The sequence below is a fragment of the Parasteatoda tepidariorum genome, chromosome 1, assembly GCF_982258835.1.
Source record: "Parasteatoda tepidariorum strain Cologne lab strain chromosome 1, Ptep-v5.0, whole genome shotgun sequence".
NCBI classification, from domain to species: Eukaryota; Metazoa; Arthropoda; class Arachnida; order Araneae; family Theridiidae; genus Parasteatoda; species Parasteatoda tepidariorum.
Genome location: NC_141755.1, coordinates 101,601,326 through 101,622,637, shown reverse-complemented (window position 1 = coordinate 101,622,637; position 21,312 = coordinate 101,601,326). Strand labels below are relative to the sequence as shown.

At 31.3% G+C, this 21,312-nt stretch overlaps 1 protein-coding gene across 3 annotated transcripts in view; it reads right to left on the bottom strand.

The window, feature by feature from the left end:
• The window catches only part of LOC107439595 (protein phosphatase 1 regulatory subunit 16A), a 57,698-nt gene extending 37,231 nt beyond the window's left edge, over window positions 1–20,467 (bottom strand). The window contains exon 1 of one of the 3 annotated variants that reach the window (XM_087149705.1): window positions 20,066–20,467. The gene's annotated coding sequence lies outside the window, so the exon portion shown is untranslated. Of the gene's footprint in view, window positions 1–19,543; window positions 19,825–19,943 lie in introns of those variants that run through there. The other 2 variants (XM_043049949.3, XM_087149706.1) reach the window with 2 other exon arrangements.
• Window positions 20,468–21,312: the final 845 nt, after the last annotated feature.

Here is a 21,312-nt window from a genome sequence, read left to right as displayed (position 1 = left end):
AGCATTTTATATTGGTTTACTATAATTAAAGTTTTTCCGGAAAAATGTGTTTGCTTTTCAACTTTTAGCCATTTATTTTCTTTTTAAATAAAAAATCGTTACCTTTACTATTCAATTGAGTTATGTTTGGTTATTTGTTTGGTTGTATTGAATCTTCAAAATTTTCTAGGAAGCATAATTTTTGCTTATTAAAATGAAAATTTATAAAATTATGCTATTAAAAAATGCACCAGCTGTACTATGAACGTTATTGTTACATTGTTATAGTGAAGAAACTTTAGAAAAGCTCTGGGGAAAAGAAGCAAGAATAATTTACTTGTATTATTTTAAAAAAAAAATATTCTAGATATGATGGCGTTCCTAAACAATTAATTTTATTAAGATTTTAAAGCAACAAGTTGTAAATGGTGCAAAATTTGCAAGCTCTTTTTAACTTTTTTTTTTTCTTTCGAAAATATGAAGGCGTGTATTTGACACGAAATAGAAGCCCGGAAAAAAAAAACAAGAAATAGAAGAAATTTAATTCAAAATAATAATAAAAAAAAAACAGTACATTTTAATTATTACCTTTAATAGACAAAACAGGAAACCTTCAATAACGGCTTCTGCAGAATAGCTCGAATTATTTCATGAGGGCCCCAAAATCAGTTTACACAGCTTGCAAAAGTGATAGATAATCAGTTTGCTCCGTTATGTCACTGTACGGAAGTCATATTCACAAAAATAAACACAAACCTAAGAGAACGGCCGTTACTCACGCCATTTTCAGAAAACAGACTCTTTTTTTTTTTTTTCTTCTTCCATGAAAATGATTTCCCAATGCATTTCGTGGCAGATTTCGGTCATCTCTTTTTAAATAATATTTTTGGAAAATAAAACCAGCAAATACAATTTCGGGGGGGAGGGGGACCTGGGTAACACATTGATTTGGCTAAAACATTCAAAATATAAGCTATACAATGAAGTCCGCCCTATCGCATCGCTCACAAACCTCCACGACTACTATAGAATCATTTTTACGAACTTATCCATTTCCGAGAAACATAAAAAACCTGTAACCACATTACCAGTATTATCAATAATAGTACGTCTTTGACTTATACCTTTAACTTATTTAATATCTCTAAAATAAAAATATTTTTGCATAAGAGATAAATAATTTATATATAAATTATTACTGTTTGTAAGCTGATGACAGCCGAATATTCTTTTGTTAGTTTTAGGATCCTTTTGTATGATTTTATGGGGGTCCATAAGATGCATAGACTTAGTAAGATCAGTTGTTCACTACTATTTTATTTTATAACCGTCGTTGAACAGCCGACCCAATTTCATGGGTTTACGACTACTTACGTTCAACTCCGTAGCCTCGTAATTTTGAACCAATCCAGAAGACAAGGAAACTCCTGGATCAGTACCCCCAGAGGTATTGATTTGTTATGGGAACATGGAGGACTTTGAGACTCGACAGATTTAACGTGAATCAGTCACCATTTACTACACGGGGAGTCTTCGGCCGGCGAGGATCGAACCCACGACCTCTTGGATATGGGCCCAGCGCCCTACCGACCAGGCTATCCCGGCCCTGTCCACTACTATTGTTTTATTTTATATAGTTACAAATATTTTTCTTTATTATCGTTACAATTCCTTTGAAAAAATATTTACTGAATTTTCTTGCAACGCTTGAATCAAACGCTCCTGAACCAACCTTAATCTCGAGGAGGGTCGTTGGAGCTAGTTTTTAAGCTGCAATTAAGCGTCCAAGAGCATCCCATACGTGTTCGACAGGATTAAAAACAGGTGACATCGCAGGCCACTTCAATCATTTAATAACCTCCGACGGAGGTATTCGTCTACCCACTGAGCCCTGTGTAGATTGGAATTTATCGTACATGAAGATGAAATTTGGTCCATATGCTCCGAGGAAAAGTCACGCATGGGGTACAAGGAACTCGTCTCTGTACCGCTGATCTATCAGGGTACCTATATGGAACACATGAAGGTCGGTATGCACGCCTGCCACTCAACCATAGTAGTTACGGTATCTGCTACATTTTAGATTTTCAAATCCGTGACTTTTCATGACTAATTCCAAGAATTATTCATGACTTCTCAGACAAAAACACAACAATAAATTTAAGAAAGCATTATAATAACATTAATTGAAATGATAGGTATAACCAAAACTGTTATACTCAGCATATTCATATTTATAGATTTTAAATTTAAAAAACAGAGTAAAGAAAGAATTGAAGCAATAAAATAGCTGAAAAAAATACAAGAGCAAATATTTTTTTTCTTCCTGCAGAATTATATTCTAAAGATACTTTTCTTGTTCTTTGGAAAGGAAAGAAATACTCCTGACTTTTCTGTTCTTATTTCGGAATTTAAAAAAAAATTCGATAATGACTGGCTTGCTTCAGCTAGAATTTTGAAATGACAAAATAAAATAATAATAAACAAAAATTCTAAAATCACAGAAGTTTAGAAGACAATTCGCTCTAGAAATGGATGTTTTTTCTTTCATTTTTTGAAAGGACATGATAAAAACTTTTTATATTTCAATAAATATGACTGTGAGTGGGTTCGGAACACCATGAAATTGGGAGGGTGGGGGATTCCAATTTAAAATAAGATTTTTCGGCGAATTCCATGACATTCCATGATTTTTATAAAAGAAAAAAAAAATAGTAAAAATCATGACAAATTTTGTTCAATACGAAAATCCATGACTTTCCATGACATTTCAGATGCGCGGATACCCTGTAAACAGTCCTTTTCGAAAATTTTAGAAGGCTGATATAGACTCCAGGGGAGAACACGTCTCGATTCGCTATCCAGACTGAATCAAGACTCATCACTGAAGGAATCATCTTCTGTCCAAGACTCTCACGGCATGCCAGACGGTCTTTTTTGTGGTTCACAGTGATGACTACAGGGCATACTGGTCATTGTTATCAGTGAAATGGATGTCCTTGTTGCTTTTTACGGGCTACGAGACAGTACTGTCTTTGTCGCGGACCTATCTCTTTTGACTAGAAGCTTCGACGGTCATTGATGTCATTGATGCCTTTTTGCGACTTGACCAGGTAGGCGGACCGTTTGTTCCTGTCTCTGTGAACTGATTCCGCAGAGTGGACATCACATTTCTCGAAACACCGAGATTCATAAACAAGCACAGTTTGTCTAAGCTAAGAACTCCTCCCGCCACAAAGTCTGAGGTCGTCTGGCGCTATGGAAACAAGAATGGTGTATTTTAGGGAGGGTAGCTTCACTCTAGGAAAGAGATTCCCTTTCATTCGCCGATCCAAGCCTAATCCACTCCAAAACAGTGACACCGCACCCCTACTTGAAATAGTCATATCTCGTTCCTATAGTCACCGCCACAGGTCCAGACGAATGTCTGGGGGAGTTCTTATTTTAGACAAACTGTAGCCACTCTAGTCTTCTAACTATCCGCCATCTCGTGGATTGTTTACTCGCTAATTCGTGTAATATTCACAACACAAGAAGGATCACCTTAGAATAACGTTATTTTATTAGAAAGCTTCACTCGTTACGCAAAATCTCTCACTGCTTACTCGAATTATTTTCTCTCTAGGGGGCACTACAACACAATAATCTCTTTGAAACTGAACATAGATAACGTCTGGCCGTGCTAAAGATGGGTAAACAAAAAAATTTAAAAAAACAAACTAGAATTGGGCTAAGCTGGGATGTTTAAAAACGTCCTTACGTTTCAAGCTTCGGCAAACAAATGAGATACATCTACACCAGAGGTCGCCAAAGTGGTCTATATAGACCCCCAGGGGTCTATTTAACATAAGCGGGGGTCGATCTGAGCCAGGGGGTCGAATGGGGGTCGATCCGAACCGGAAGGGTCGATTGGTCGAAGGATTATCAGTATTTTTCAGATATGTGACAATTAGAAATTAAAGAAGAAGACTTGGAAATATATACAGGTAACCTTCAAAAATTGGGCGACGATTTTAAACTGAGTTTTGTTGATTTGGAAAACATTGACATCCCTGATTGGATTATTGTGCCATTTTCTGCTCAAATTGAAAACGTGGGCATCAACCTGCAAGATGAGCTTGCTGAATTATTATGGGGAATTGAAGCAAGGACGCTTTTTAAAAATTTAACAATAAGCAAATTTTGGACAAATATAAATATAATGCAAAAATATGTACAACTTTACGAAATAGCTCAGCCATTTATGATAGCATTTCCAAGTTCCTATATGGTTGAAGCCGGTTTCAGTCACGTAAATTCAATCTTAACTAAGAACAGAAATAAATTAAATGTGGAGTTTCGAGGGGATTTAAGATTAAAATTGACCAATTTTGAACCCAATATAACGAACCTTGCAAAAAAAAAAAAAAAAAAAAAAAAAAAAAAAAAAAAAAAAACACCAGACACACCCATGTCATTGATTAAGAAGCAATAAATCCGTAGTTACTTTACTTATTATTTCTACTTACTTCTAATTACTTATTATTTCATAAATATTAAGGTATTAAATTTCAACATTAATATATTTTTCATAAAACTTTTGATACACTATGTACTATTATTTTAATAAATGTTCAAAATCATAAAATAAATGTACAAACACAGTATCTAATAGAGTTTTATTTTAATTAACAGAAAATTACTTTTATGGGGGTCGATGGAGATTTCGAAAAATTATGTAGGGGTCGACGATCAAAAAAGTTTGGCAACCCCTGATCTACACGAATACGATCACAGTACCACTGCCTTACGTCGCAGGCCACTGCGTGGCAGAGGTGTCTGTTAAGAGCTTAGCTATCCTTTGATACTTTACTTGTTCTTTAAAAAAAAAAACCGTTCCTCCCTTCAATTTTCATTTGTATAATTACTAGTAAGACGTTTATTTGATTTTAAGTCTTAAAAATTTTACAGATTAATGACCAAGTGTATGAAGGGACAAATTCAATAAACGTTTGTTTTAACTACATTAGTTTGCTGTTAGGATGGCTGTTAGAGTATTATTATTATTTTTAATTTTATGATAATAAAAAAAATACTGTGTAATATAGTGCTCCCAAAAATTAAAACCTTACTAAATACTTCTTTACCTTTGTAATAACTAAAATGCTCAAACATTTTGAACCCAAAATTAAAAAATTGAATATGAAAATAAACTTTTTTAAGTTAAGACTGTCTCCTTACAATTAATAAGCATGGGTTTACAAAACGAGAAATTTCAAGGCGCCTTGACAAATTTTTACCAGTCAAGATGTTATGGAATGAAAAGAATAAGAAGAGCCTTCTGCTTTCTTTAATTACTGAGCGAAAGCTATAATTTGTTAGACGCCATGGCGATTTGTGGACGCAAAACCATGACATGGCAGTTTCATAGGAGCAATTAGGAAAGCATGAATTTGGTAAATTGAAATAAATGTATGAAACAACTATTTTCTTTAAAATAGAGAATGGTGAAAGTGAGAAGTAATTACGAGTCGAATTATCATGGAAACGAAATTATGTAAATGTTTCATTAACCAAGCAAGAGTTTTAATAAGAAATAATGCCCTGCAGCTCAAACCGTCTCAATGATTAAAAACGTGAATCTTTGTTTGATGCCGCAGTCATTCCAATTTTGCAGAAGACAAAAGAATTTCAAGAACATTGATTTCTCTTTCTTATTGCTCATTTGACGATTGTTTTGGCTTCACTAAAATCAATTCAATTAGACACAGATATAAATTGGAGACCACGGTTAAAATTATTTTATTCTAACATAATTCCGTAAATTGTCCAATTCCAAACAAAGAGGTTAGAAACTGAGAAAAAATTAAATAAAAATTTTCAAAGTATAAATAACAGAGTAAAAAAAAAAAAAATAGGCACAACAATTAAAACTATATAAATTAATTACAATCAAACTCCTTTTAACGACCACCCAAAATAATGGCAACCTCCGAAGAACGGTTAAATTTTTACTCAGGGGATAGAGCGTTCGCTTTCCAATGAGGTGAACCGGGTTCGAATTCCAGCAATGGCTGGTCGATACGAATTCCGCACCCGGTTCGCACCGACCACAGTGCTGACGTAAAATATCCTCCCTGGTATACTGATCATGGGTTAGAGTCCCCTTGCTGTTAGGCTAACCGTGGGAGGTTTTCGTGGTTTTCCTCTCCTGTAACTCAAACGCAGGTTTGTTCCATCAAAATGTTTTCCACGAAGGCAAAATTAGCCCCAATACTTGATCCAGGATTTTCCTTGTCTTCTGGATTGGGTTCAAAATGACAAGGTTACGTAGTTTAACATAAGTAGTCGTAAACCCAAAAAATGGGTCGGCTGGTCAACGATGGTTATAAAATAAAACATAAGATCTATTTTTGAGCCGTATTTGTTCCTTAAGATTTACATTAAGAAAAAACCTCTGAAACAGCGACTTCAAAACAAGGTTTTCTATCTTCAGCTTGCAATGATTCTCATTGATCATTACTAAATACATTATCACATTCCAATTATTGTAATAAGGACAATATTTAAGCATCCATACATGAATCAAGTGACTAATGTTCCTGCATTCATGATGGGCGTTCATTTTGAGCGATTCAGGGAGCATCAATGCTTGTTGATATTTTCTTCCGTAGAGGGACTTCTTAAATCCCCCCAATTAAAGTATTACCGAGATATAGGAATAAGCCAAGCTACCCTACATCACTGAAGAAAAACGCAAAAATAAAAAGTGATCATCATTGGATCAGTCATTTCGTCATCAGTCTTACTGTCTGTGACTACTAGTGGATTAAATCTGTTTTTTACTTATTTTAATCTTTTGATCAATCATTTCGAATAGTGTCGATCTCTTTACATAGGTCATAAGAGACCGTTGTTGGGAGGTTTGATTCTTAAGCTTCTACAAAACTAAATAAAAGCTTATGTTGCCGTCTGAATAAATTAACAAGCATGATGAAACACTTTTCTTTTCACCTTCCATTTCTGCCCAACACAGCTCAGTTAATTTCCGTTTATTCTCGCCAAAGCGAATAAAAAAATTTCATCGGCTCAACACGAAATGTGCTCTAGAAATTTCATAAATATTACGGGGATAGGGAAGCGAAATTGAGTTACAATTCCCGTTTTAGACTTAAAAGCTTTCTTAGAAAGAAACGATTTTGTTGAGTTAAGTCACAAAAAAGCTTTTTTAAATTCATTATTGTTTCGTTAAGTATTTTCAAAAATATTTTTAATAAATTACTAATATATATATATGTAATAATATGCCTTTAAAGGCTAGATAAGTGAAGAGAATTAGGCTAAATCACTCAAAAAGGCATTTTATTAAGTTACATGAAGTATTGAAAACATTGTTCGTTGGATATTTATATTGATGGGATTTCCATTGCAGGGATGTTTGGATATGGCACAGATTTATCTAGCCATGAAAATATGAAAAAGCCACGAATTTTTAGCTGTCTCGATATTTAAAGGGAGGTTCTGAAAGGGAGGTGGTTGCAAGGATAATCTTATCTTAACGAAACGTCATTCAAATGATAAAATTGAGAGATTTTGATTCGGTAAAAGGATGGCGCCATTCTGCCGCTGTGGAATCTTTGGGACCATCTTAATGTGTACTTCATCTAAGAATTATTGGCCTTTTATCTGGCCTTATCTGATACATCTTGACTTTTTATTCTTTCTTTCTGCAGAATTATATTCTAAAGATACTATTCTTGTTCATCAGAAAGGAAAGTAACACTCCTGATTTTTCTGTTCTCATTTCGGAATTGAAAAAATTCGCCAATGACGTGGCTTGTTTCAGCTAGAATTTTAAGTTGATAAAATAAAAATAAAAAATAATAATAAAAATTCTGAAATCACAGAAGTTTAAAAGATAATTCGCAGAATTAAAAATAATGTTTTTTCTCTCATTTTTTAAAAGAACATCATAATTTTTAAAGATCATGATAAAAAAAAATTACATTACAATTGCTATAAATTGGATATAAATATGACAGATTTTAAAAAACATTACTGGTTATTAAAGAATTAAAACTCTCTGAACCCATGCAAGCCTTGTGTGGAACCCCGGGGTTCCACGGAACACTATATTTGGGAACCGCTGGGTTATAGAGACCCGTATTCATTTTTGCAACAATTCGAAAAGCGAAATACCCATATTTCCCCCTCCATTTCTTCGATCGGGAAGAAAGATACCTCTAAGACCTTTTGAAACAACCTCTTAAAAAAATAAATAAATAAATTGAACTTTTGATTTATATGACCCCCTCACGCCTGCCTACGCATATGTCTCACTGAGGAGGAAACAGTTATGAATAGTTAAGAACAATAGAATAAAAGCAACGCAAGGTTGGCCACGTTAATGACCTCTGGAGATTGGGCATTCCTCCCCTACTGAGAGTTCAGTCTAAAGTAATTTCTCACTATTTTCTAAATCCCATTTCTACAAAACTACAAAGTTCATATTGATTAATAAAAAAAAAAGCAGAATATCAATGCCTCTGCATTTTTTTGTTGTTGACATTTTCAAGAATCGAAAAGACATCAATGACTGTAGGGGTTACATTGAAAACGTTTTTGTAAACATGGACAATCAATCATATAGTAGGACCTCTATTTAACGAAGTCTCTAAATCCCGATAAAAAGTTCGTTATATGGAAAATTCGTTAAATAGTCTATCGTTAAATGATCGTCACCTTTTGAAATACTTAAACAACACAAAAGAGGCTTTAAATTTATAAATTCCAGATATAATTAAAATAGCAATTGGAATGTCCTCATCTTGTTAACTAGTATCTACTATTTATTTTTTATTTTTAACCATAAAAGAAATCTGCATGTAAAACAAGAATAAAGCAAAACATTGTGTTACACTATCGTGCTACATACATTTTCCACTAAAAAAAATTTAAATTCTGTATAAATTACAGTTACATTTATTATGAAACTAATTTTGAACATACATTACCACATGTGTTCGTATTTTTAATTACTACTGATAAAATACGTTAATTTTGTCTGAGTTTTTCGTTTGAAATGCAAACGATAAGGTATTTTACTGCTTTCTCCATAAGTTAGGCTTCGAAAATCAAATCAAGGTCATTTCCTGCCTAAAAGACGTTAACAAGTCTGAAATATGGGAAATAGGGAAAGTGGATCTCAAGGAAAAGTTCGTTAAATAGAAAATTCGCTACTTGGAAGTTATTTAACGAAGAAATTTCCAAAATGCTCTTGGTTCCTCGAAAAACATCGTAAAATAGAGAAATTCACAAAATGGAAGTTCGTTAAATAGAAGTCAGACCAGGGGTCTGTCCAGACATTTTGTGAAAGGTCCGTTTTTCGTGAAATTGTGAAAAAATTACTCACATTCTTTCAACCAGGGTCCGCTTTTATGAATTTGTGCAAATAGGGTCCGTTATTGCAAAAAAAGACTTTTTCAAAGACTTTTTAAATTGTAAATAGATACAAGATTATGCTCGGCACTGAAAAATTATAATTAAAAAAAATTTAATTTTAAAAAATAAACAGCAATTGCTGCTTCTAAATTAGAGATGCAACATTTGATATTTAGCCTATACTGCTGAACGCAGAATATTCATTTCAGACGAATAATGGAAGAATCGTCTGCCGAAGACAAAACTTAATTCGTTTACATCCATCTTTCTTGTTTTCTGCCCTGGGAAGGGTTTATTCGATTAACAAAACAATAATGAAGATAAACAAATTTGTGAAAGGTCGGATTAAAAGAAAAATCATTTTGTGAAGGGTCCGTTTTTAAGTTAAAATATTTTGTGAAGGGTCCGTTTTTAAGTTAAAATATTTTGTGAAGGTTCCGTTTTTATGAAAAGATATTTTGTGAAGGGTCCGTCAACGGACCCAAATTTCTTCTAAACAGACCCCTGCAGACTGTAGTATCTAACAGTAATATTCAGTAGGTAAAGAATATTTTTAGAACTGTCGTCGTGTGTTCTTCTACTGAAGCTGAACGTACAAAAAAACATGTCGAAAATACATTGATAATTTGCTTAACACTAAACATACCAACACTTTATATATATATTATATATATATATATATATATATATATATATATATATACAGTGAATTCGCGATAACTCGAATCTGATAGGACTGACGAAAAACTTCGACATATCGGAAGTTCGACTTACCGATAGTTTCGGTTTTGGGCTTTCAAAATTTTGTCGGATTATTTAATTAATGCTTATTAATTACAAATCCTCTAAATGCTTTCAATATTTAAGATCATTTTTCTGACTAGCCATTTACGATAAGACTGTTTGAAGCACTTTATGATACCCTGGTCCATCGGCTGCAATTTTGCTGTTGTATTTGGAGGGAGAAACTGCAAGTTTACTGCTTTCAAATTAGGTAGATCACTATGCGCTGTGCATTTATCCATAAAGAGTATCACTTTTCTTTTTTTAGCGAAGAATTTCCGATCCAATTTTCTTACATAGTCTTCAAATAAAACTGATGTCATCCAAAACTTTTTGTTAGACTTGTAATCCAAAGGATACATTTTTACATTCTTGAAACATCGGGGATTTCGGTATTTTCCGATAACAAGTATGGGTAATTTCTCTGTCCCAGACGCATTTCTTTCAACTAGGACAGTCAAACGTTCCTTGCTCATTTTAACCCCTGAGCAGTTTTCATCCTTAAACATCATAGTCTTATTTGGAAGACATTTAAAAAATAGACCCATTTCATCAATATTGAAAACATCATTTTAACTGTATCCTTAAAGTAAATTTGGCAACGTTTCATTTAACCACTGTTCACATACTTCAAGAGGGACAGCTTTAGCTTCTCCATGAAGAGTGCGAAAGACATTGTGTGCGTGTTGCAAAGGATAATATGATATCAGATGTAAGATCCTAGGTTTTTTTTCTTGTTTTAAAAGATCCAAAAAAATCGAGTTAAAGGGAGTAAAATTCGAGTAATCGAGAATAATTAACATGAAATTGAAGATAAAAGGGTCGGGACCTCATAAAAAAATCGAGTTATAGTAATATTCGAGTTATCGTACTTCGAGTTATAGCGAATTGACTGTATATATATATATATATATATATATATATATATATATATATATATATATATATATATATATATATATATATATATATATATATATATATATATATATATATATATATATATTTCTACCATAGCCAGTCAATTGACCGGACTTTATGTTTCTTGATTGAATGAATGAAATATGGATGTTAGGAAGGAAATAAACTAAAAAAAAAACTTTATAATGATTAACCAAAATTGCATATTGACAATTTTCTTGTATTACAAAAACAAAGAATAAGAATTTTTAATTCATTGCTCAACACAGTTTTTACATATACAGGGTGTTTCCATTGTACATTTTTCGCAAACTTATTTTCTAATTATTATTATTTCTATTATTCTTATAATTATAAGAATATATAAGAATTATAATTATTCTCATAATGAATATTATTTCTTCTCGGAACTTGCGCTGTCTTGATTGATTTTAGCTTTCTGGGTAAAAACCAACAGTTAGTTAAAATGAAGTAAAGCTATCAAAATAAAATATAAGCTACTTAACAAAATATTTAGTTTTTGTCACTTTTTCTGACACAAAAATGCTAATCTAAAATTTCAGGTACTTCCTTGAAATTTGAATTCACAGTTTGAACTCACTACGCAGTTTTTGCAGAAATGTGCATCGAATCGCATGCAATACGTTGAATACGCATTATTATTGATAGTTAAGACTTTTTAATTTAATAAGGGAGTTCTGGAGGAAAAAAAATAAAAGGAAAATTTTAGTAAAAAGGAAGAAAAGGAAAGCTTTAAACTGATTTCTATAAATGAGCCTAGCTAATTATGTATAAGTAATACGTACTTATTTAAATAGGGTGACCCGGGGTAATTCACGACCACTCTGTTTCTGGGGCAAATAATGAATTAAAAAAATTATCTTTTTTTTAAATTTGAGACATGGACAAGAATGCTTGTACACTTTACTAAAGTATAATTACATTTACTTAATAATAATTTTTTGTTTAATCTAACAAAATAAGTAGGGGAGAGTGGGGTCAATTGTAACATTTTTTACTTAACTATTTTTAACTAACAAAAAAATCCAATATATTATTAGTATTTATTGACAGACGTCTAAAGTAGACTATCCTCTACTAGAAGAAAAATAAATACCTGATTTTAAATATTATTATATTAGTTATTAACAATTTTTAACAGTCGTGCACTTGTTACAATTGTCCCCACTTACGGGGTCAATTGTAACAGTTCATAAATTCAACTGAAACATAGTTAATTATACATATTATCATAGTTGTGATATATTTTTTTATTGATCAAAATAGTAGTGATATTTTAGGAGTAAAAATAATAATGAACAGAGACCTAAAGGGTTAAACTTTTAACTTTAAGGGGTTAAAAATTTTAATTTATGCTGCGAAAGGTGACAAATAAAATAATGCACATGCAACATAATATAAATGCTATAGGAAACTATTGGTGGTTCTTAAGGAGTTAAGTAATGGTTTGTAAACATAGGATTATTTATTTTCAACTGTTACAATCGTCCCTTTACTTATTGTTACAATTGTCCCCAAGACGCCATTTCAGCTTCATTTGTTAAAAATAATGCTAATTAATTAGCAAAGCTAATCTTTTTTTTATTGAAATGTTAATTAAGGTGTCCACTTACATATTCGGTTACTAATTTTTATTTGTTTAAATAAAATTTCTTTGTTATAATATAGTATTCTAATACCAAAAAAAGTACTTGCGTGCCGTGAAAATATCTTTTGCGATGTAACTCTTTCAAAAGTACATAAAAATGGTTGCCATCAGGGGTGTACATGTAGATTTGTTAAATGCACCTTGTGCGCCACCTAGGAACCAAATCTAGAACCCGACACTCGAAATTTTTGCTCTGTTACAATCGTACCCTGTTACAATTGACCCCACTCTCCCCTATATTTTAAACTGCTTTCTGTATTTTCCATTTCAAAGATGGGTTTCAAAATGTGCATATTTCTGCAAAGATCCCCCTCATTCTCTTAATAATAAATATTTTGAGTTACTTTCTTTTTCTTTGATATAAAAGTAGTGTAAGCTTTTGTTTAATTGTTTCACATCAACTGTAAACTTTATAATTGATTATAGGAAACTATATCAAATGTTGCCCCCTACAGATGGGGTAATTATTGATCACTGGGGTAATTCCTGATCATTGTCATTTCTTCATATAAATAGTATACAAAATAGCTTATAAATAACTAATTGTCTTTTCTTAAATAACAGTTCATATTTATTAAGTGGAATTTTTGTTTTGAACAAAATTTGTTTTTAACTGTATACAAGACTGTATTCTGATTTGCACCATTTCTGGTTTGTTTTACCTTGCTCCTATCTTAATTTTATGTGTGTACATCGTTAGAATAATTTTTAAGTTTATAAATTAGCCTAGTATAATTGTTAGAATAATTTTTAAGTTTATAAATGAGCCTAGTATAAATATGGTGAGAAATTATAAGCCTAAAAAGGATACTAAGCTTCTGGAAAACAAAATTAGTGAATTTCTTTTACTGATTGAAAATTAAAATTTCAGTGTGAGAGCTGCTGCCAGAGCTGTTGGCATACCTTATTTAACTTTACACTTTCCCTTAATGAAGTTAAAAAATCCAGCAAAAGTAACCCATGTGGGAACTCTCTTATATTTCAGAAGAACATGAGAATGAGTTGGCTGATTGCCTAAAATGTATGGAACGATGCAAAGATTTTTGAAAATTTAAAGCGTTAATCGTTCTTCTTGCTTTTAAATAAATTGTTTTATTAGCGGCTTAAACATATCTTTATGGTTTATTTTTTTATCTTTATGTCTTACTTGTTAATTACCATTATTTTCAAACAGCCCCTTTACAATAAAAACTGGTGATCAGCAATTACCCCAGAAGTAATCAGGAATTACCCCACAAATGATCAAGACCAGGGGAAATTCCTGATCACTAAAAATTTAAAATCTTTTAAATTCTAATTAGATTTTCAAACAAAAGAAGTTGGCATAGGACGCATCTCATATAGCCTCAAACTTCCAGTAAATAGATGTTTGCATTTTTCGATAAGGAATTACCCCAGGTCACCCTATTTAAGCAAGCAATAAATTGAGTAAAAATTCCATTTTAATAGATATTCTTTTTAGGGGATTTCCCAAAATGTACAAAAACCAAAAGAATTTTTATGAAAGCAGTAGACCAGGAGAAACTGGCCAGTAGAGTTGACAATTTTGCTTAAATATACCCCATGGGAAAAGATGCAGAATGAGATTCCTTAGGGAATCTTATTCTGATAGCAAATGTTGAAAATATCTAGATTTTTTATCAAAATTTAGTGCTAGCATATAAAAAGGAGTATTAATTTTAAAATACCAGATCTTACTTTCGGAATTTGTAGTATGTAATAAACAAATTTGTTCAACAAATTCTATAAGTATTATATTTTTTGTTTAACCAATTGGCTAGTTTAGCAAATGGACAAAATTGAAGAATGTTCCTCCCCTATCTATTAACATAGAAAAACTGGTTTTGCTATGAGAAGAAAACTACGGGTTGAAATGGGACTTTTAACGTGCAGAACCGTCAGTTTGCTCAAGAAATAGGCATTCATATACAAGTAACCCCTTGAAATCCATTAAAATAAAATTTATATTTCATTTTCACATAAGTAAAAAAAAAAAAAGATTTAAATAATGAAGATTTTTTTAAGTTCCGATATATATATTTCGTATAAAATCTTCTGAAAAATTAATCACTGAAGTCTTATTTTTAAAATTGTTTATATGATGAACTAAATGTCTAAATGGTTAAGTTGGGAAAAGAAAAATTTTTTTAAAATTCAAAATGAAAGAAATAATAAAACTCCAGATTTTTCTTTGCTGCATACTACATGTTAATTAAATGAAGCATAACTTTTTATTTTAAAACTTACATAACAAAAAATCAAGTAATTCTCTTGATATTAGTCCATATAAATATAACCATTGAGCCTCTTAATAAAAAAAATTCTGAGAAAAGGGAATACTTGCTTTTAGTTCTGTAAAAAATTAATAAATAAAGATGTAAAAATTTTTATTTTTCGAGACCCTATAAAAATAAACAAAAATTTTTAATTTTAATAACTTCAAAACTAGTTTTAAAAAAAAATTCTATCTTTAGTCATTAAGATATGTGACTGCTAAAAATAATTATAATTATTAACATAATAAATAAATATAATTTTACTGCAATTAGTTTTTTCTTGACATTAAAAAGTCCAATAAAGCGTCAAATTAAACTATTTAAGTATTATAAAACTAATTCAAAATTTAAACAAATTGAGACAAATTATTATATTTTCAGAAAATATAAAAATGCTTAGTTTCAAAGATCTTCAGTCAATTTATACAAAATAGGAAAATGTTAAAACAACGGTCATTGACACATTTAATGATGATAATAAATTCGTCAAACATTTCTGCTTTATATAATATTAGTCCTCAAAAATATTTAAACTATTGAAGTGAATATTTTTTCGACCATTAGGTCTAAATGCAAAGTAGCAATCTGGTGCTCTTGAACGAGCTCATTTGAAATCCAAGGTTGTGCTTCTCTATTTTTTCTCACTAATAATTTTTAAGAAAAAGAACTCCGAGAAAGAAATCTGCATTTGAATTTTGGACAAAGGACCCTGTAGAAGCCATGGAAAAGAAAATTAGACAACAATTTTCCTGAAGCAATAAAGATAAAATCGAGTGACATTTGAATTAAAAGTATTTTCCCATCCGTCAGCAAAGGGACATATAACACCTTGGCGGGGGATGATTTTGTTACTGTTTCCGCTAAAGTTCTCTCGAAATATAGACTTTTTTTTCTTAACCAAGAACAGAAGGTTCTATTTAAATATTTTGTTTTGGATTGAAATAAAATGGATCAAGCAGGTGGTAATTAGTTTCCAGGAATTTGCAGGAGGTAACGCTGTGACCTTTGACCTCACCCTCATTGTAGTCTGATGTAAGAAAAGAAAAAAAAAATTGTTTCCTTTGGAGAAAAAGAATGCACAATACAAAAAATTTATAAATTTTAAAAAAATAATTAAAACTGGAGAAAAATTTTTTTTTAAAGGAATATTTTTAAAAAATTCAGAAAAAAATAATGAAAAAACAAGCAAAGGTTCTTAATTTAAAAAGTAACGAAATACAAATAAAATGCCATGTATCGTTATTAATGTATATGATAATAGTACTTAAATTCAAATTTAATCTTAATAAGGTTACAGTTACATGAATTAAGTCTCTTCATTTCCTAGAGTCTTTAATGCTCAGAAAAAGTAAAAGAAAACCTCAGCTGCAGTTGTTTAAGTACACTTTTTATTCATTTGAAAACAAGCCATTTAAAAAATATTAACAGGCTTGATTTAAGTAATAAAATTAATAAAAAGAAAAATAATAATTTTCATAGTGTAAGCAAAAACCCGGAGTCATGAGTGATTTAATTCCCAAGTGAATATTTCCCATAGAAGAATATTTTAAGAACTCTGCAAAATTGAGTGACTTTTCTGTACAAACATATGCCCTTCATATTTAAACACAATTTAATGTGATTGTATCAAAAGGTTTTGATGGTTGATTCCCCTTACCAAATACCCATTTTGCAATATGAAATTGAAATTACTTTATCAGTTTTTCACAGAATTACAGTATAAATATACAATAAGATTCATTAAATTTACTAATATTCGTAAAGTTTAATAGTCAATAAGGAACCATCATAAGTTCAGACATACATTCAAAACAGGAATGGTACTCATCGGTTATAAGGACTGCTTTTCTGTGTTCTCGCAAACATGAACATTGGCTCCAATATGATGAATGAAATCATACACATTTAATTCTTTCCATAACATTGATATTTGTGTCGTTAATGGTTTTTATAAGTTTTACTTAACAAAAACAATATTATTATGGCCTGGTAATATGAATAAAAACCGAAATTAAACTAAAAAAATATCAATCGAAATTTAACAAAATAAAAGTATTGTGGTCTGTTACTACAAATAACAACCGAAATTTAATAAAAACTTTGTAAAAAATTTCAATAATAATGGAGCTTGATCAACATAGTTAGCAAAAAATTCATTGCTCTATCAAAATTTTGGGCGGTCATAAACCGGATATATATTTCCGTGTCGTTATCTATCGAACCAACTACAGGTGCCAAGGTGCTAAACATATTTTGAACTTGCAAATTTAAAAAAAAATAAAAATAAGTAGATGTTTGCCAGGGGTTATACCTTTCGAGTTGGTCCCTTTCTGTCATTTTTTGTTTTGTTTTCGTGGGCCGCTGCCCGGAAGTTACCAAGCCTTGGTGATTTCTCTGTAACAGATCATGATACAGTAATCACCCCCATACTCAGCAGATAAAATATGAAATTTATCACTACTGTCCTTATGCACCACACAAATTTAGTCAGATTGGTGTAAACCACAATCTGGTGTTGTTTCCAGATGATGGCAAACTTGGCTTCAGGCAATGGTATAAATAATACCTCTGCGGGGCAACATTCCACGAGGTTTGAGGACACACTCGCCAGAAAAAATAACACTATAAGTTAACATAATATTTATTTACAAATACTTTTCACTTTGTATATAATGATCCCTAACTTTGAATATGAAATTTCAATATGATAAGTTTAAACAGCGTTGTAATCTCGTATTTTAATTTTACCTTTTCATCGTAATAATAATATTAACGTTCTTAATTTAAAATAAAATTAATATCTATAAATATCCAAGCATCTCATCAACAATGTTTTGTGTTTCACCCTGCTGCCCTTTTAGTCAAAAGAATTCACCCTGTTGCCCCTGAAGTAAATTAGTGCCCTGGTGTAATAGGCTCCATACCCTTTTTGCCCTTTCTTTCCTCGACCCTTCTTTACTTTTTCCCCAAACTCTACAATGAATTTCTTAAACTGTTATTTTTAACTCTTTTTATTTAGTTTGTCATTGCTGTCAATACATAGATTTATATGGGAAAGGAAAAATAGCCATCAAAACCCATTGTTGCATTTGTCTTTAAAAGTTTACAGTTACTTCCACTATCATTAAATCATAATTATTATTAATCATTTTAATTATTTAGTCATAACTACAGACACTTAAAAACATACATTTATTATTTTATTAATATATGCATGCATTTTAAATAAATTACTAAGCTTAATTAGCTCATTAACTTGATATATATGTTAATTTATTAATGAAAATAAGTAATTATTGATTGGTTTGCTACTTTTAGTTAAGTAAAAAAAAAAAATCTTTTACTAATTGACAATGTTTTTTTTAATAGAATGTGTAAAGAATTAGTGTTTTTAATGGAACTTAAAATTATTGCCTTTTTAGAATAATAATGCCCTTTTTTTAAACTTTTGCACCCTGCCCTTTTTTTTGTTGCCTAGGATGAGCTCTGGTTTCATCTCATCATTTTAAATTTTTAATGTTAAGTCTAAGATAGGGTGTATCTATAAATCTTGCGGGGAGATGTAAATATAGTAACTGAACATGTTATAATGAAACCAGGGTGCATAGCCAGATTTTTCTACAAAAAATAAGCACCTTTTAAGTACTTTTAAAGCACTAAAAAAATGTTTTTAATCACTTTCCAAAAAAAAAAATCATAATTAGGATCTGAATAGTAACAAAAATTATTTTTTCCCTACCGTTAAAATTTCTTCATTTATAAACATATAATAAATGAAATTCAAAAACATTACATAATTACGATAAAATAACTAGTTTCTGAAAAATATTGCAGAGAAAATTGTGAAAATCATGCATCTTTTGTAATTTAGAACAACAATCAACATTGCAAAGAAAAAAATCTCTTTTTGATAGAAAATTAAGCACTTTTTACTAACCCCGAATAAAAAATGCACCTTCAAGGGCTTTTAAAAAATGTAAATCAAAAATAAGCACCTTAAAGCACTTTTCAAAAACTCTACGCACTCTGTGAAACAGAGAAAATTAAATAAAACAGAGCAAGAAAAAGCTGAACTCAAATAACATTTTCTGTGTTATTATACACACATGAACAGCACAATTAAAAGTTAGTTTATTTAATTCAAAGTCGCAATGCTTATGCTAAAGTTGAGCATATGATTCTCATATTGTTAATGTACTAAATATTTTAGATTTAGTTTCAAAAATCTTTTTAAAAAAATCAAATGAATAACAAATAGCTTTCTTCATTAAAAACACTAAAATTTAAGAATCATAGTGTATGGTTTATTTCAAAATGTGTAATAAGTAACTCCTTCAAATAAATAGAAAAAAAAAGTGCTCTTCATTTCCAGCCCAAACCGTTATTTGATGCTAATAATTTGAAGGGGGAAACACAGGACTGCAAACTACTTATAAACACATTTTTTTAAATATACCTACTGTAACATTCGAGAAAATGTTTAAATTCTACTCACGTAAAATTAAATTCAGAACTCGATGCAGTGTAAGCTTTCAACATATATCGAAACAATTTTTAAACAAAATTTAATGACAAAACAAAGAATTTAATCAGTATTATAGCTGGCTATTGTATAACCTTTATCAGTACAACCTGGTAATGCATTTCAACGATGAAACTGCACACTACTTTTATAACAGTTTACAAACCCTTTAAACTATGCAAAATTATCTTTCTAATAAATAACAACAACTAGAATAAATGTACTGTGTTAAATACTCGGTTGGCATAGTTATCATAGCAAACAATTTTAATTTAAGTAACACCCCCTTAAATATAGTTCAGAAAATATAATTGGGTTAATAACAATTTATAAATGATAGAAAGTTTGATAGAAAGTAAAAAGGGATGCTTACTTAAAAGTAAATAATCAATCAAAACAGAAAAGTTACTGAAAACTTCACAAATTTACATAAATCCCATGACTAACAATTCACGTAACGGTAACTCAATAAATGAAATAAATAAATGGATTTACCCTAAAAAAATGCATAGTAGACTTAAGATCAGCTGAAGATTTGAAAGAAACCCGTTAAACTTTTTCAACTTTCACGAACTGACTTTTCAGTGCTATCTTACAGTTGTTTTTTTTTTTAAAGAATGAGTTAGAAAATGGGAACACTAAGAAGGGAAGTTAAATACTTCTTTGTCTGTTGGCAATACCAAATCGATTGTTTCGGCAAGGTTTCTTTCGCATGATCGGCATATTTCTCCCTCCATACAGCCGAGATAAGTTACACTCGATCTGTTTTTAAATATTGTCGTTGTTGTTGTTGTAGTTAGCCTTTCATCCCTTCAGTGGGTCAGTAAATGAGTACCAAGCATGCTTGGGAACTGTACACTGGAGGGTTCCACGTTCGGCTGACCACCTGACCGGAACATCTGCTCCTGCACCCCAGAGCCCAAGGTCAAGAAAACTGAGATGGGCACAGTAGGCTTTGGCCCTCTACGGGGTGTCGCGCCACTGAGTTTTAGTTTCAGTTGTTGTAGTTCATTTACGTCGCACTAGAGCTGCTGCACAATGGGCTATTGGCGACGGTGTGGGAAACATCCCTGAGGATGATCCGAAGACATGCCATCACAATTTTGATCCTCTGCAGTGGGGATGGCACCCCCGCTTCGGTAGCCCAACGACCTGCACGCAAATTTTAAATATTGAAAATCTCCAGGTGTTGATCCTCGGACCTTCAAGACTGGCAATTCGTTGTTTCCTGCCTCTTAACCCTTCCAGCCTCATTTGGCTGTCGGACTTATTAGAAGTATTTTAAGTAATTTCCCACAATTTTTCAAATGAACCATATTGAGCAACCCCTCATAAGTTGTAATTGAGGGGTGCTTTAAGGGGAGCTGAGGGATCATATCGTATATGAACAACAATATCTCCATTTGAAAGTTAATATTCGCACTTAGAAATAAATACGAACATAAATATTGTGCCACACTGTTTGCCCATTTGATCGCTATTATGGTATTACGCACTTAGAAAGGGAAAAAATAATTATTTTAAGAAAAGGAATGTTTTATTTGCGTTATAGTATTCTAAAATAAATAAAAAAATATTTTAATTGAATATTGGCGATCGAAATGGGCTGCAGGTGGCGTAGAGCAGAACTCTTTTCCTATGGCAACACTTCACATGCTTTCCCCATTAGCGTGTGGAAAGTCATAGAGGAAGGAAGTACGCTAGTTTCTCTCTTGATTTTCATATAGATTGAAATCTTTTAA